At 38.9% G+C, this 17,491-nt stretch overlaps 1 long non-coding RNA gene across 3 annotated transcripts in view; it reads right to left on the bottom strand.

Annotated features, from left to right (window-relative positions):
• The window catches only part of LOC105494334 (uncharacterized), a 636,433-nt gene that overhangs the window by 219,572 nt on the left and 399,370 nt on the right, over positions 1-17,491 (bottom strand). For all 3 annotated transcript variants that reach the window (XR_011608282.1, XR_011608284.1, XR_011608283.1), the window contains one exon: positions 3,681-3,760. This is a non-coding gene — a long non-coding RNA (uncharacterized lncRNA). The remainder of the gene's footprint in view (positions 1-3,680; positions 3,761-17,491) is intronic.

The raw sequence follows: 17,491 nt of genomic DNA, 5'->3' as shown, positions 1-17,491 counted from the left end.
ATATTAAAAGTCCAGAAAAAAGAGTCACTATCATCCAGCTACATGAACAGAGCATTCTCAGGTAAAATCAATGTAAGTTTCTAAACAAAAGATATTGACCAAAAGCAGCAAGTTTCTTTCTGTCTAGAAAAACAATTATGACTTTCATTTGAATGGCATGTTGTCATAAATCATCCTTTGTGTTTGTCCAGGATGCCCCAAGAGCTATACATTAATTTTGGTCTTAGCCCAGGGCAACTGCACGTCAGTGTTGAACACATGCCAAGAGTTTAATACAAAAATTGATGTGTGCTTTTCATAGAAAATATCAGACACATTAGCCAAATCTTTTGCAGAAATACATATTCTTTTGCAGATTCTTCATTACTTATTAAATCTCCTGTATTAGCCAGAAGCAAAAGGGAGTAGGAATTTAGACAACTTTGACTGCAGGGTTTTCCCGCAGGGGCGTTCATGAGATTGGGAAGCAATTGAACTTTAACCAAAAAGAAAATAATTTTATTGTCTAAGATGGAACCCAGTGTTCCTTAGAAATTTTAAGGGGAAAGAAATAGATTTGGGAGGAGAGGATTCAGGGATTCATTGAACGGGGGTGGGAGGGAGGGAGACAATAAACAAGGAAAATGCAGAAAGTAAGAAAAAGATGAAGGAAAAGGCACACAAATATCCAGAAATATATTACACTTAATATTTCATCTGGCCCACCATTTTCCTCCATTTATTCATTTTCCCTCATTATTTGATGAGATTATCATTTTCTTCCTACCCAATGGAGTCATTATCTAGTTGTGGCTCATTTGGAATGAATAGTAAACAGATCTTAATTCTGCCATTTTGTAGACCTTAGTCCCTTGAATCTAACCTTCTTCTTACAAAGTCAGTATATATATCAATTTTCCTAGACTGGAGTAAAGCCAGCCGACATTCTCACACATGGAATTCAAGGAAAGAAAGAATTTCATAATAAAAGAAGTAATCAACGCAGCCCAGAGGTCAAGTAAGTCAAGAAGAAAAATACGCACTGCAGTATCTAGATGGTTAAGAATGGAAAACCTTTACCAAATTATTTCAACAGATTTAGTGAGTTTAGAAGCCTTATTTAGTGAATTGAAAGTTTATTAAAATTTTGGCCGGGTGCAGTGGCTCACGCCTGTAATCCCTGCACTTTGGGAGGCCGAGGCGGGCGGATCACGAGGTCAGGAGATCGAGACCATCCTGACTAACACGGTGAAACCCCATCTCTACTAAAATACAAAAAATTAGCCGGGCGCGGTGGCGGGCGCCTGTAGTCCCAGCTACTCGGGAGGCTGAGGCAGGAGAATGGCGCAAACCCGGGAGGCAGAGCTTGCAGTGAGCCGGGATGGTGCCACTGCACTCCAGCCTGGGCGACAGAGTGAAGACTCCGCCTCAAAAAAAAAAAAAAAAGAAAGAAAGTTTATTAAAATTCTGTACAGCTAAAACCAAACAAATATCATTTAAAAACAAGCAAATTAAAAAATATTTTTTGTCAGGTCAGGCATGGTGGCTCACACCTGTAATCCCAGCACTCTGGGAGACCAAGGCAGGCAGATCACTTGAGGTCAGGGGTTCGAGACCAGCCTGGCCAACATGGTGAAATCCCATCTCTACCAAAAATACAAAAATTAGCCAGGTGTGCTAGAGCACACCTCTAGTCCCGGCTACTCTGGAGGCTGAGGCATGAGAATCACTTAAACCCAGGAGGCGGAGGCTGCCGTGAGGCTGAGATTGCCCCACTGCACTCCAGCCTGGGTGACAGAGACTCCATCTCAAAAACAAAACAAAATAAACTGTCACAAAATACCTAAGCAAATACCAAATTGTGAGTAGTATCTGTTCGCAGCAGAAGATATCCGAGTCACGTGGCACCAATGTACGTTTGTGGTGGTGAATCCCTACGAGTCTGCAGCAACCTCAATTCTTGCCCCCTCAGAAGAAGGAATTTGACTGAGGGGCATAAGGCAGAAAGAGAGACTGAGGCAAGTTTTAGAGCAAGAGTCAAAGTTTACTGAAAAGCTTTAGAGCAGGACTGAAAGGAAGTAAAGTACACTTGGAGGAGGACCAAGAGGGCAACTTGAGAGAGCAAGTGCCTGGTTTGACCTTTTGATTTGGGGTTTTATAGGCATGCTTCCAGGGTCTTGCATCCCTTTTCCCCTGATTCTCTCCTTGGGGTGGGCTCTCGGCATGCACAGTGGCCTGCTAGCACGTGGGAGGTGAACATGCCCAGAGTGTTGACTGGAATTGTACGCATGCTCACTTAAGGCTTTCTTCCCTTACCAGCTGAATGTTCCTAGCAGCTCATATACCAGTTAAACACCACCATTTTTCTCTTAATGTATACAGTTGAACCTACCTGCCCAACTCCTGAATCTTCTCAGGAAGTGCCTTCTCATAGCTTCAGGTGTTTTCTATTTATTGGGGGACTGCCTTTCCCTGGCACTGGCTGTGACCAATCATTATTTGAGAGGGACAATTAACAACTGCCTGACCATCACCTGATGATCTCCTGACATGCCTGGTGTGACAAGGGGGAGCCCTCTCCAGCCCTGACCACGCCTGGCTAGCTACCTACTGTAATATGTCCACATGGCTTTCATGATTTCATGAGATAGAAGGGAATTTAAAATTTTTCTAAGAAGAATTAGGAAAAATGAGAATATGCACAGGTTTATTTTTGCAGGACTGAGAGACAGTTATGGAAATAAAAAAGTATTTGCATCTATTAATCATTAATAGATCGCCTTTATTCAGACAAATAGGTCTACAAATGGAACACTATATAAACATATAAAAAGGTTGAAAATACTAATTTCATTAATATTTTATTAATCAAATTAATATTAATATAATGTAAAGTTTTCTGAGTTGCTTAAATGTAACAATTTATGGAAGACCTGTTGGTTTTGGATACTGTTATGCTAAATCATTCTTGTGATAAAAATGTGGATCATTTTATCTACATGGGAATGACTGTATTTTATTGCTTGGTTTGCCATTAAACATGCTTTCTTTATGGGTTATCAACTTCCCATTCAGTCTAGGTAGATTTAATTTTCAGCATATATAGGTGGCCTCAGCACTCTAATATTCTGACTTTTCTTCAAAAGGAAACAGGAGCAAATATTGCATTCTCAATATGCCTTGCACTTTGATCAAAATCTTTCAACCTGACAGATTGAATATACAGACACCAACCAAACTAAATATGACAATACATCTCTCACCTAGGTAAGAAGCCCAGTAGGCCAAACCCCAAGGTCTGATTCAGTCATTCCTAAACAGTCAAGACTTAATCAAGGACGACCACCTTCCACTTAAGACAAACTAGAAAAAGCCAAATATGCTCTCCAGCCAATCACATAAGATGACCTGTTTCTCCCTAAGCCATGCCAACCTCAGCTTCTCCATACCAACAACCTCTAGCCAGAGCATATCTGAAGCCTTCTCTTCCCCTGCATCCTCCCCAACCCACTATAAAACTTTCCCACACCCCTCTGTGCTTGGAAGCATTGGGCAAACAAAAGTGATGATGGCCAATTGCTCGGACCCCGTAGGCGGAGGTTGCAGTGAGCTAAGTTTGTACCATTGCAGTGCAGCCTGGGTGACAGGAGTGAAACTCCGTCTCAAAAATAAATAAATAAATAAATAAAAACAAAACTTACTGAAGACAGAATTTCTTCCTCCTACTCCCCTGGTTTCTGTAAGCATGGACTTTTCTATTTTGCCATTTTCTTTCTTCAACCTGTGGAAAAGGAACATGTTACATGATTGATGACAATAGATTAGTGTCAGTTTCCTATTTAAGTGGACTTCAGCTATCAAAAGTCATAAGCATGGGGCTTTGAGAACATCTCTTCTTCTTACAGACTAAATCGGAGAGGTAATGACCCTGGTTAGTATGCCTGTGTCTTAATCAGCTCAGACTACTATACGGTGTCACAGACTGGGTGACTTACTAAACGACATGAATTTGTGTCTCACTCTTTTGGATGTTGGAAGTCCAAGATCAGGGTGCCACCCTGGTTACTGTCAGATTCTTGTAAGGGCTGTCACGAGGTTGCAGGTGGACATGTTCTTGTTATACTGCCACAGGCAGGAAAGAGGACCATAGAGTTCTCCGGGGTCTCCTTCATAAAGATACTAATCACTAATCCTATTCATGAAGGGTCCACCCTCATGACCTGATCACCTCTCAAAACCTCACCTCCTAATACCATTACATTAGGGGTTAGGATTTCAACATAGGAATTTGGGAGGAGGACACAAACATTCAGCCCATCACAATCTACAAACTCCAAATTTCCTTGGTGCAAGCATTCAATAAGTGAGTGCTCACTGGAGGGTAAGGGTGTCTTTAAACCTAGAATTCATAAGCAAGTACAGAAGTGTTTTTGGATTCTATCTGCCTAATCATTTGGATGTAGGGAAGATTTTGAGATACTTATAAGCACCAGTAACAGGTCCCCCTATTTCGTTTTGTTCTATTTTCCGACATTAAAGAGAGAGAGAGAGAGAGAGAGAGAGAGAGAGAGAGGTGACTTCACCTTTCTCTGCTTCACAGAACAGAATTCTGACCATTATAAATCCTGTTGGGTTCATAAGAAGTTTCAGTTTTGTTGAATAAGCTCTGTTATTCATTTTTTTCTCCCAAATGCTTTGATTTTTTAAAATGTGTTCTCACCTTTTTATTCTTTGTAATTTTACAAATTTATAAGTTTTGCATTTTCAGTGTGTGGGTGTGTGCAAATGAGCTTAATGTGCTTCTGTTAATTTTTACACTGTTTGCTGCTGTGTTCCTGCTAGGCTGCTAAAACCAGCTTGGGAAAATGTCATTGCTGTTACCTGGGTATTAAGGAAATTATTATTTTTGTAATTCTCTTGTAAGAAAAATAGTCATGTTTTAACAAAACAATAACATGCCTTGTGTTATTTTACTTTAGATCACTGGGTTAGCATGGAAGTGCTCATAGGAACACCAAGCCCATGTTTCCAGAGATGCTCCAGGGATCAGGCAGTGGGGTCTGGGTGGGTGGATAAAAATGTCAAGCCCATGACAGGCATCTTCATATGAGAACAGATTTATTTACTTTGTCTGAGACTTGAGGACATTTTTGTTCTTTCTCATATTTCACCCCTTTAATATTGATTGGTTGGATTGATTGATCCAGTTTCTGGAAATATATCTCATGATGTATGGAATGATGAGGCAAAAAACAAAGGGAAGATGTTTTATTTCCATGTCAGGCTAACTTGAGAGCTCGCTCTGAAGTTAGGGGAGTGCTTAAAAATGATGCCAAAGGTGTAAGTTGCCGGTGAATTTTGCTGTATGATTATGGGAGCGTGTTTCTAATGTTCCACAGGTTTTTTTCCCCCAGAAACCAAACAAAAAGTAGAAATAATGAGGGAAGCAAAAGTATATTTTTAGTGAGACTCTGAGTTGGAGAAAATCTACAAATTTCAACTAATATATGACTACTGCCAAAACCTCTGAGGCCAGAACACCCCATGTGGGAAGCAGTGACGGTCCTGCCAGGAAGGAGTGGGAGTCATGAAGGGGCGTAGAGGGTGCAAATTTGTTGGTTTCAATGGAGCAAATGCTAAACTAGTGCTTATTATGTTCCTGGGATTTTTCTAAGTGACTTACAAATATGACCTCATTTACACCTCATAACAACCCTATGAGGTACTATCTTATCTACATATTACAGGTAAACAAAAAGTGAAGTACAGAGAGTCAGTGGTGATCACCAAAACTGACAATGAAGATTCCCTTTAAATGAGAGGGCATGTGGACAAAACCAATGGCTGAGGAGAGAGAAAAGGTATAGAAAGTGCCCAGAGAAACCCAGAATTGTGCTTGCAGAAAATACATTTTGTAAGGATATGCAAGTTACCTAGGTAAGCAGTTAACTGTGTCTGGGTAGCAAGGGCTACAGAAGCCATGTGGCTGTACCAGCTGCCAAAGTTCCCCTGAGTCAGGTAGGTTATGGGAGTCAGAAGAGATGAGGAAGTTACACAAAGCAGGTGCAACTATGGGTGGAGAGTCCCTTGCTGTAGCAACAAATTCCTGACCCCTCTCTTCTCCAAAGGATGTGTCTGCTAATAGTTTTCTAAAAATCCAGCTCATTCAGAATTAAGCAGTGAAACAAGAAAAAAAAAAATAAGCACAGTACAATAAAATTGTAAAAGAAAAGTTAAATTGAACTCAAAAACTCTGAATCTACTGCCAGTAGACACAATAGATGAATAGTGTGACCAAAATTGCAGTATGAAACAAAGAAAAAAACTTTGATGAAGCAATCAAACATATACATAAAAGAACAAATTTAAAGACCAGATAACAAGAAAAAGGAGAAAACAAAACAAAATGAAACAAAAACTTCAGGAAAGGAATTAAAAAAAAAAAACATTTTACAAATAAAGATGAAATAACAAGCATAGAATGGAATAGACATCATAGATTTGCATAGTAAGTGAAGGAAACATAATGAAAAAAAAAAAAAAGAACTAGAGAAAGTGTGTATAGATAACAAGCACCCAAAGGAGGAATTCTCCCCCAATTGTAGTTTAAATTGTATTGTATTTAAACTACAATTCAAGAAAGCTTTCCTGAAATAAAAGAAGATTAAATCTATATATTGACAAAATACACTGTACACCAGGGAAACTTGATCCAAAACAGTCAATACAAAAATATATTCTATTAAATACTGAGACTTTAAAGGTAAATGTATTTCAAGAAGTCAAACAAATATATCAACCTCTTACAAAAAGAGGTTGATAAGCAAAATTAAATACCAGTTTGTAAAATTTTAAGCAAAATTAAATGACAAATATTGGAATAATACCTTTAAGAAAATCAAGGAAATAAATGGTAAGTCAAAGTTTTATTTTCAGACAAAATTTGAGTTAAATTTAATTATACTCTCTAACAGGTTTGAATTTTAACAACTCAGTGACTATTCTTCCACTGAGCTCATTACGAGAAAATGCCAGAGGAGAAACTCCTACCAACCAAGAACCGACAGGGAAAACTACAGCAAAGACCCAGTGGTGGGATCTGAGTATATTTAACTGTAGGTCAATACAAAAACAGAAACCAGAGCAAAATAATCAGAATGAAAATAAATATTGTAAACTACAAGAATGTAGAAATGATAGAGGTAACAAAATCATGACAACGGGAGAGAAGATACAAAGTAAAATAAGCCCAGTGTTACGTTAATGCTAGTAGCTACAATTCAAATATTTAATTTCTTAATGGCATATTCTCCACTTTTCTCTCAATCATAGAAACAGGAGTATTAGAATCTCTATTCATAAGGGTAGATTTGACTATTTATTCTTTTAGTTCAGCCGATTTTCATTTATATATTTTCAAGGTATGCTATTAGGTACACACAAATTCAGTCTTATTTTGACTTTCTGGTAAATAGATTCTTTTATCATTGTTAGATATCCGTCTTTATCTATAATGTTAATTCTGATCTCTTACTCCACTGTTTCAGATAATAACTGAGCCACTCCAGCCTTCTTATGGCTTGCATATCTACCTTTTTGTACTTTTACTCATATTAAATAACATTTCTAGACTTTTATACATAAAGCACATCTCTTACAAGCAGTAGACTTGAACCTTGCTCATTTAGTCAACGTGACGAACTCTCCCTTTTAATTCAAGAGTGTAGTCTACTTATATTGAATGTAATTATTGATGTTATTGTGTGTAAGTTCAACCAAAATATTCTTTTCCTACATTTCCAATTTGTGTTTCTTTCTTTTTTTCCTCCTTTCTGGAGTTCTTTGGATTAATTCAGTATTTTATGTTTCATTTTTTCTACTCTGGCTTTTTGACTCCATATCTTTATATTTCAGTGTTTTCTTAAGACATTATTATATGAATCCTTACCACAGTCCACTTTCAAATAATATCATATCGACGTAAGTATAATTGAAGTTTAAACATGATACTTCCATTTACCCCCTCATTGTTGTCATACATTTTAGTTTCATATATGTGCAGTCCTTACAATTTATTATTAGTTTTTGCTTTAAACAGTCAATCATCATTTTAAGATAATAAATGAGAAAAATGCCTTTTACGTTTAAAATTGCCAGTGTTTTTTATTTTTTATTTCATATTTATTTATTTATTCATTTTTGAGACGGAGTCTCACTCTGTCACCTACGCTGGAGTACAGTGGTGCAATCTCAGCTCACTGCAACCTCCACCTCCCAGGTTCAAGTAATTCTCCTGCTTCAGCCTCCCGAGTAGCTGGGACTACAGGCGTGTGCCACCGTGCCCGGCTACATTTTTAGATTTTTAGCAGAGATGGAGTTTCTCCGTGTTGGCCAGGCTGGTCTCAAACTCCTGACCTCAGGTGATCAACCCGCCTCAGCCTCCCAAAGTGCTGGGATTACAGGCGTGAGCCACCACACCCGGCTGCCAGTGTTCTTTAGCCCTTCATGTAGATCCACATTTCAGCCTGGTATCAGTCTGAGAGATGCTTTCCCTGATATTTCTGTTAGGGAAGATCCACTGAAGATGAATTCTCTTGGTGTTTATTTGAACTTAAAGTGTTTCTGTTTTGCCTTCATTTTTGAAATTGAATTATGGGTTGAGAGAGTTGTTTTGTTTTGACATTTTAAAGGCGCCAATCTCTATTGTCTTTTCACTTGAATTTGTGATAAAAAGATGGAGGTAATTTGCATGATTGCTGTGCTACATATAATGTGCCTTTAAAAATTCCATTTGACTACATTTAAATATTTAAATGTAAACATATACAAATATTTCATTGTCAAGTTGATTTCAGTAGTTTGCCAATGAAGTGCCTACATATTGTTTTGTTTGCATTAATTGCTCTAAGAGTTCCTGTTTGTGAACTCTATCAAGATATTGTGTTTCATTTAGGATTATTCCAAATAATTTTATATCAATAAATAATTATTTATTGAGTACTTTCCAGGTTCTTGGCACTATTTCTAGGATTGCAGCTCATATGCAGTTACTATTAAACATTATCCCTATCTTTAAGGATCTCACAGTTTTACTAGGAAATAAGACACATACACTGAAAGCAGGGCATTGCAAATATTACTGCATAAATTATCAGATGTGACTGAACTTGGAGTGCTTAGCATTTATTCATGAATCCCAGGAGACAGAAAAACATTCTTCTCTGTCTGTGAAGGTTAGGAGAAGGGAAACAGTAGCTGCTGTTATTGCTATTGTTTTTTTTCTAGATTCATGTAACCATTACCAGCAATAGATGTAGAAGAGTGAAAGCCACTTTATTTTCTTTCTTTGTGCTAAAAATCATCATCTGTACCATCAGCATTAAAGGAATAAGAAAATAAAATGAAATAAGATTCAAATAAATTAAGTCAAATAAAATAGAGTGGTTGCCTTTGTCAGCTGATCCCAAGTGCAGCCCACGAATCCCTCTAGCCTCCCACTGCGAAGTGTTGAGTCAGTCCTGACCAGGGAATAATGTGAATCAGCTGCTTCACCTTCTCCAGGTAATTGATCTTGCAGTCAGTTTTGTGAGTGTGCATTAAGACCCAGCCTGCAGTGTACTGAGTGCATCTGCTAGTTTGCAGCCGTTCAACTCCTTCAGTGTTTTAGCTGAACCCATTTCACTGGGCATCTGCTTTGTCTCATCTACCTAGAACTAAAGTCTCTCCTGAGACCTTGAGCCTCCTCTGAATCCTAATTTGCTCTGTACCATTATTCCTTTTTTTTTTTTTTTTTTTTTTTTTTTGGGACGGAGTCTCGCTCTGTCGCCCAGGCTGGAGTGCAGTGGCCTGATCTCAGCTCACTGCAAGCTCCGCCTCCCCGGTTCACACCATTCTCCTGCCTCAGCCTCCTGAGTAGCTGGGACTACAGGCGCCGCCACCTCGCCCGGATAGTTTTTTGTATTTTTAGTAGAGACGGGGTTTCACCGTGGTCTCGATCTCCTGACCTTGTGATCCGCCCGCCTCGGCCTCCCAAAGTGCTGGGATTACAGGCGTGAGCCACCGCGCCCGGCCCATTATTCCTTTTTTTGCGGGGGAGGGGGAACGGGGTGGGGGGTGCTTTTTCCAAAGGAAGGGGATTATGAAAGATACAATTTGCCTGTGTCTAAAATTTTAACACATTCTGATAATTTATGTCATGGTGATGATAGGGTAGAATCAGAATAATTTGAAATCAAGGTTATCTTAACAAAGCAAGTAAGTATATTGTTAATTGTGGTTTCCCCAACAATATTTCAACCACTGTACAAGTCACTCTGAACATGCATGCTCATTTTAAAGTTTTTATATCTTTATGATTTTTAAAAATCCTCATAGGAAACAAAATCTCCCAATTAGAGAAAACTCTTTTATATACTCAAAGAACATCTTAGCAGCCCTGAGTCCCCAATTCCTCACACTTCAATTCCCCACAGGGTAACATAATGAGGGTCAGATGTCCTTGTACCCGAACCATAAAATTATGAGACCCAGAAGCCACGAAGAGCACCTGGCACATCTGTCTTTCCTCCAACGAGAGAGAGAGAGAGAGAGAGAGAGAGAGAGAGAGAGAGAGAGAGAGAGAGATATTTTTGCTTTGTAATGTAAGCAGATGCTTTCTGGGAGAGTAGAGGAGAAGGTCTGTTAAGTTTTATCACTCTTAGGATGTAATCAGAGACCTTAGAGGAGATAAGTCTTTAGGTTCCTTTTTCTTTTCCTTTTTTTTTTTTTTTTTTTTTTGAGACGGAGTATTGCTCTGTCGCCCAGGCTGGAGTGCAGTGGCTATGATCTCACCTCACTGGTTCACTGCAACCTCTGCCTCCCGGGTTCAAGCAGTTCTTCTGCCTCCGCCTCCTGAGTAGATGGGACTACAGGTACGTGCCACCACGCCTGGCTAATTTTTGTATTTTTAGTAGAGACAAGGTTTCACCATATTGGCCAAGCTGGTCTCGAACTCCTGACTCCGTGATCTGCCTGCCTCAGCCTCCCAAAGTGCTGGGGCCTTTATGTTCTTTTGAGGCAATCTATCACATCTAACTTCCAAGGCATATTTATCATTCAATTATCTTTTTACCAAGATTTTGTTTTGTCTTGTTTTCTTTTTTTTTTTTTATTTTACTTTAAGTTCTACAGCACATGTGCATAACGTGAAGGTTTGTTACATACGTATACATATGCCATGTTGGTTTGCTGCATCCATTAACTCGTCATTTACATTAGGTATTTCTTTTCAAAGAAGACAAGATGGGAAATATTCAGGGAACATTGTCACCTCTCAACAACATCAAGGTCAAACTGATTAGCTTTTACAGATGGTCCCTGACTTACAATGGTTTGGCTTAGATTTTTCAACTTCATGACTGTGTGAAATCCATCCAATAGAAACACACATTCAGTGGATAACCCTATTTCTCTGGTGGTGCTGGGCTGTGGCACTGAGCCACAGCTCCCAGTCAGCCACTCCTTTTGGACTTAGGATATTTTCAATTTATGATGGGTTTATCAGGACATAACCCCTTCGCACACTGTACTCCCCATCTGTACTCCCCAAACTGCCAGCATTACATTTCTCCTACTGTCTTGGACATCCTTCCTTATCTACCAACTTATATATCACCTGTCAATCATTACTACTCTCTTTGCATAATTTGCATTATGCAAATGCACATAGTTTCTATGCTTTCTTCATTTCTCTCATGTCTGAACTGTCTAGTTTGAGTTCCCCTCTCTTTATCTAGGATTCAGCACTGGTCTCATCGGACATATTTCTCAAAGTCCAGAGTGTCTCATCCTCAAAGCTACCAGGGTTAAAACATGCAAGCCTTCAGACAGGCCCTCGAAACCACCTATCTAATATGGAATGCCAAAGAATTATGAAGGGAACGGAGGAAAAGCAAAAGAAAGCTTTCATAAGGCTATAACCTAAATTACATTTAAATGGGTGCAATGGCCGGGCATGCTGGGTGGTTCATGCCTGTAATCCTAGCACTTTGGGAAGCCGAGGCTCTCCTTCTCTCTCCCTTCCTTCCTTCCTTCCTTCCTTCCTTCCTTCCTTCCTTCCTTCCTTCCTTCCTTCCTTCCCTCCCTCCCTCCCTCCCTCCCTCCCTCCCTCCCTCCCTCCCTCCTTCCTTCCTTCCTTCCTTCCTTTTTTCTTTTTCTTTCTTTCTTTCTCTCTCTTTTTTTTTCTTTTTTCTTTCTTTCTCTCTCTTTCTCTCCTTCCTTCCTTCCTTCCTGTCTTTCTTTTTCTTTCTTTCTTTCTTTCTTCTCTCTCTCTCTCTCTCTCTCTCTCTCTCTCTCTCTCTCTCTCACTGGAGAAGAGATAGATGTGCCAGGTGCTTTTCATGGCTTCTGGATCTCATAATTTTATAGCTCTTCCCCTGTGGTACAGGGACATCCAACCCTCATTATGTTACCCTGTGGGGAATTGGAGTGTGAGAAATTGGGGACTCAGGGCCGCTAATATGCTCTTTGAGTATATAAAAGAGTTTTCTCTAATTTGGAGATTTCGTTTCCTATAAGATTTTCCTATTAAGATTTTTAAAAATCATAAATAAAAATATAAAAACTTTAAAATGAGCATGCATGTTCACTTGAGGTTAGGAGTTTGAGACCAGCCTAGGTAAAATGATGAAACCTTGTCTCTACTAAAAATACAAAAATTAGCCAGGTGTGGTGGTACACGCCTGTAATCCCAGCTACCCAGGAGGCTGAGGCAGGAGAATTACTTGAACCAGGGAGGTGGAGGCTACATTGAGTGGAGATCGCGCCATTGCACTCCAGCTGGATGACAAAGCAAGATCCTGTCTCAAAAAATAAAATAAAATAGATGGATATGATGGACCAAATGTGTGTGTGCCCTGAAAAGTAATATGTTGAAATCCAAATCTCCAATGCGATGGTATTGGAGGTGGGGTCTTTGCAATTTAATCAGATCATGTGGGTAGGGTGCTTGTGAGTGGAATTAGTGCCCTTTATAAAAGAAACCCTAGAAAGCTCTCCTGCCCTCTTTTCAACACGTGAGAATAAAACAAGAGGACTGGAGCCTGCAACTCGAAGGCCCTCACCAGCATCTGACCACGTGGGAGCCCTGATCTTGGATTACCAGCCTCCAGAACTGTGAGATATACATTTCCACTGCTTATAAGCCACCCAGCTTAAGGTACTTTGCTATGGCAATCCAGACCAGCTAAGACAATAGGTAAACTGAAAAGTAAAGCAAGGTATCATATTTGGTTAATTGTGGACAAAGTATACTGTGTGGCTCGCTGGAAAACTATAATAGCATTTGTAATATTTTTATGTGGACGAATGTTGAGTTTTGGTTTCCAAACAACATTAAATATACTGTAGAATGCAATGTTATTGGATATTTGAGACTACTAATTTATATAAAATTATAAACCACAGCAATTAATTTTCTAATATGAAGAAGTAGTAAGAGGAAAATGCCACATCATATTAGTGTCTGGATAAGTCTTCTTGTCATTAAATACATACATACCAGCATGCGTAAGTGTAATTTATTTATGAAATTAGAAAATGCAAACCTAGCAGAAAGCTAACAAAACAGTGAAAGCTACTGTCTCCTAGTTCAAACTCATATACAGCATCTGTCTCTTGCCTTCATTCTCTCTTTTTCTACATCTAAGTGTGTGTGTGTAAATTATTTTGCATACTATTTGGTACTTTAAAAAAATTTACAGGTGTGTGTGTGTGTGTGTGTGTTTGAGAGGAGTACTTTAATGTCAACTGTACCTTGTTACATATTTCATTTTAAGTGGATACAGGGGTAATATTAATGCAATACAGTTTCATTATAGTTTATATCATAATTTATATAACAAAAAACTATTGGTGAGTATATTAGTTGTTTTCTTATTTTTTACAGTATGTTTACAATCAATATCCTTATACTTTGATAGAGTCATTAGTTTAAATTCTTAGCATTAAGATTTTCAGGTAAAGTGACAATTGCATTTTATAATTTTCATATATTTTTTCAAATTTTCCTCCATAGTGTGCAGCAATGGTTACATATTTCCCCAAACACTCGCAACAGACCATGGAGAAGTTAGACAACAGGACTCGATGAGGGACAAATGGCTTTGGATATGGGTGATCCTAAGGCCTTTAAGGAAGATATGAACATGATACAATAATTAAATGTTTATGCACATGTCTGCCTACTCACAATCACAAATGAATATCAAACTTTAAATATTAAAAAAGTAATTGTTAACACATGGGAGGAGATTGAAAAGATAACACATTTTACACTACTGTAGTGCTTAATTTTTTTTAGGTGGGCATGCAGTAATCTTACCCTATAAAAATAATTATAGTGATGTAAAAATACACACTAAAAAAGACAAGAAAATGGAACAATAAGAAAGACAATTCTGAACAGCTGCATCATCAATAGAAGGGCAGATCAGAAAATAAAACTATTCTTTATGAAGAAAAATTGGCTTCAATGGGTAGAATAAATAATAAGAGATAATATTTAATTTTAAAAATGTAAAAGTGGCATAGCTATGCAGATTGAAAGAGTTTCCTATGTCCAGAAAATTCCAGTCAGGAGAAATATACTCAAATTGTTCTGAATTACAGAGATAAACTAAAAATCCTACTAGCATCCAGTAGATATAAACAAACAAATACAAATAATGAAAATCTAAAGTAATGAAGATCCTATGAAGGAATGCAAACTAGCCTACTTCACATTTCTCCTTTGCACCGTTTTATGTAGATTATACCAACTTTTACATAATTCTTTAGGAATAACAGTATTTTTTCTTAAGCAACTAAAATTCTTATTAAACAAGGACAGTACAAATATAATCCAAGGTTAGTTTCTTTTCTGTAAGTATCTGTTTATGATTCAAAGTTAATAAGAAGAAATACAATTTAAGTTGAAGAATAGGATATAGTGGCTATGAAGCAAATGGTAATAACCACTGAGTTCACCTAAGAAAAATGTTAAGTATAAATAATTAAGAAACTACTTTAGCTAATGGATGCTGGGCTTAATACATGGATGATGGGATGTTCTGTGCAGCAAACCATCATGGCACATGTTTATTTATGTAACAAACCTACACATCCTGCACATGTACCCTTGAAATTAAATAAAAATTTGAAATAAAAATATATTTTAATACAAAATATAAACAGTAAAACTTACTGTTAAAATTTAAAAAGGATATTGTAAAAATTACCATTTGTAAAAATTTTATCTTGAATTTTCAAATGATAATGGCAAGGGCAATGTTGCAGGATGCTTGAAAAGAAATAAACAAAATACAGCACATTTCTCCTCTTCAAAATGGAAGCCTTAAGCTGGGCATGGTGAGTCACATCTGTAATCCCAGCGCTTTGGGAGGTTGATGAAGGAGCATCACTTGAGCTCAGGATTTTGAGACCAGCCTGGGCAACATAGTGGGAACCTGTCTCTATCAAAAAACAAACAAACAAACAAAATAGCCAGGTGCCGGGGGCAGCATGCGCCGGCACTCCCAGTTTGGGAGGTTAAGGCGGGAGGATTGTTTGAGGTTGGGAGTTCGTCAGTGCAGTGAGCTGTGATGGTGCCGCTGCATGCTAGCCTCTAACAAAGTGAGACCTTGTCTCACAAACAAAAACCAAACAACCACAATAAATAACAACAATAAAGGAAAACTTAAAAAATATACAGTTTCACTATTGACATTAATGAACAGAAAAGATAGAAACAATACATCTTAATCGTAAATAGTATAAACACAATGTTACATTATTATAGGTATATAACTTGACAATCCAAATAAATAGCCAAAAATACTGGATGCAAATGAAGGAATAAAATTCTACACTCAAAAGATGACAAGAAAACAAAGAACAGTTAAAACAATAAAATGAAAGCTAGAAAGCAAAATAAACAGAAAGGCAAAAAGAATAAACATATTAGTTAATAATGCATATGAATTAATTAAACCCTTTGTTATGTGAAATACTTCTTCTTGTATTGAAAATCAACACCTAATTAAATGCCAATTTTAGGAGATCTATTCAGAAATGCAATGCCAAACAATTATTGGAAGGTAAAGCTTTTTGTTAAATGACCTATTTTACATTATCTCCACTTCTTTATGACACCTTATTAAAATGCTAGTGAAATAATTTAAAAGTTATAAATATACAACAGCAAAAGGAAGAGGAAATAAAAGGACGGGAGATTTTAAACCTATTTATGGAGGAAGGGAAGTGGAGAACTGGCAATTAAAGTGGAAGCTGGATCCTAGATACAGAATGCCTTAGCAGGATCCTAGATGCAGAGTGCCAAGCTGGATTCTAGATACAGAGCACCTCAGTGAGATCCTAGATACAGAGTGCCTCAGTGGGATTCTAGATACAGAGTGCCTCAGGGGGATTCTAGATACAGAGCGCCTCGGCGGGATCCTAGATACAGAGTGCCTCAGCTGATTCCAGATACAGAGCTCTTCAGTGGGATTCTAGATACAGAGCACCTAAGCGGGATTCTAGATACAGAGTGCCTCAGAGGGATCTAGATACAGAGTGCCTCAGCTGATTCTAGATACAGAGGGCCTCAGCAGGATCCTAGATACAGAGTGCCTCAGTGGGATTCTAGATACAGAGTGCCTCAGCGGGATTCTGGATACACAGCACCTCAGCGGGATTCTAGATAGAGTGCCTTAGGGGGATCCTAGATACACAGTGCCTCAGGGGGATCCTAGATACAGAGCAGCTCGGTTGATTCTAGATACAGAGGGCCTCCGCGGGATCCCAGACACAGAGTGCCTCAGCTGATTCTAGATACAGAGCGCCTCAGCAGGATCCTAGATACAGAGGGCCTCAGCGGGATCCTAGATACAGAGCGCCTCAGGGGGATCCTAGATACAGAGCGCCTCAGCTGATTCTAGATACAGAGCGCCTCAGCTGATTCTAGATACAGAGCGCCTCAGCGGGATCCTAGATACAGAGCGCCTCAGGGGGATCCTAGATACAGAGCACCTCAGCGGGATCCTAGATACAGAGGGCCTCAGCGGGATCCTAGATACAGAGCGCCTCAGGGGGATCCTAGATACAGAGCGCCTCAGCGGGATCCTAGATACAGAGGGCCTCAGCGGGATCCTAGATACAGAGGGCCTCAGCGGGATCCTAGATACAGAGGGCCTCAGCGGGATCCTAGATACAGAGCGTCTCAGCTGATTCTAGATACAGAGCGCCTCAGCTGATTCTAGATACAGAGGGCCTCAGCGGGATCCTAGATACAGAGGATCCTAGATACAGCTGATTCTAGATACAGAGCGCCTCAGCGGGATCCTAGATACAGAGGGCCTCAGCGGGATCCTAGATACAGAGGGCCTCAGCAGGATCCTAGATACAGAGCGTCTCAGCTGATTCTAGATTCAGAGCGCCTCAGCTGATTCTAGATACAGAGCGGCTCAGCGGGATCCTAGATACAGCTGATTCTAGATAC

This window comes from Macaca nemestrina, chromosome 9 (assembly GCF_043159975.1).
Source record: "Macaca nemestrina isolate mMacNem1 chromosome 9, mMacNem.hap1, whole genome shotgun sequence".
NCBI classification, from domain to species: Eukaryota; Metazoa; Chordata; class Mammalia; order Primates; family Cercopithecidae; genus Macaca; species Macaca nemestrina.
This window is presented reverse-complemented; position numbering and strand designations above follow the sequence as displayed.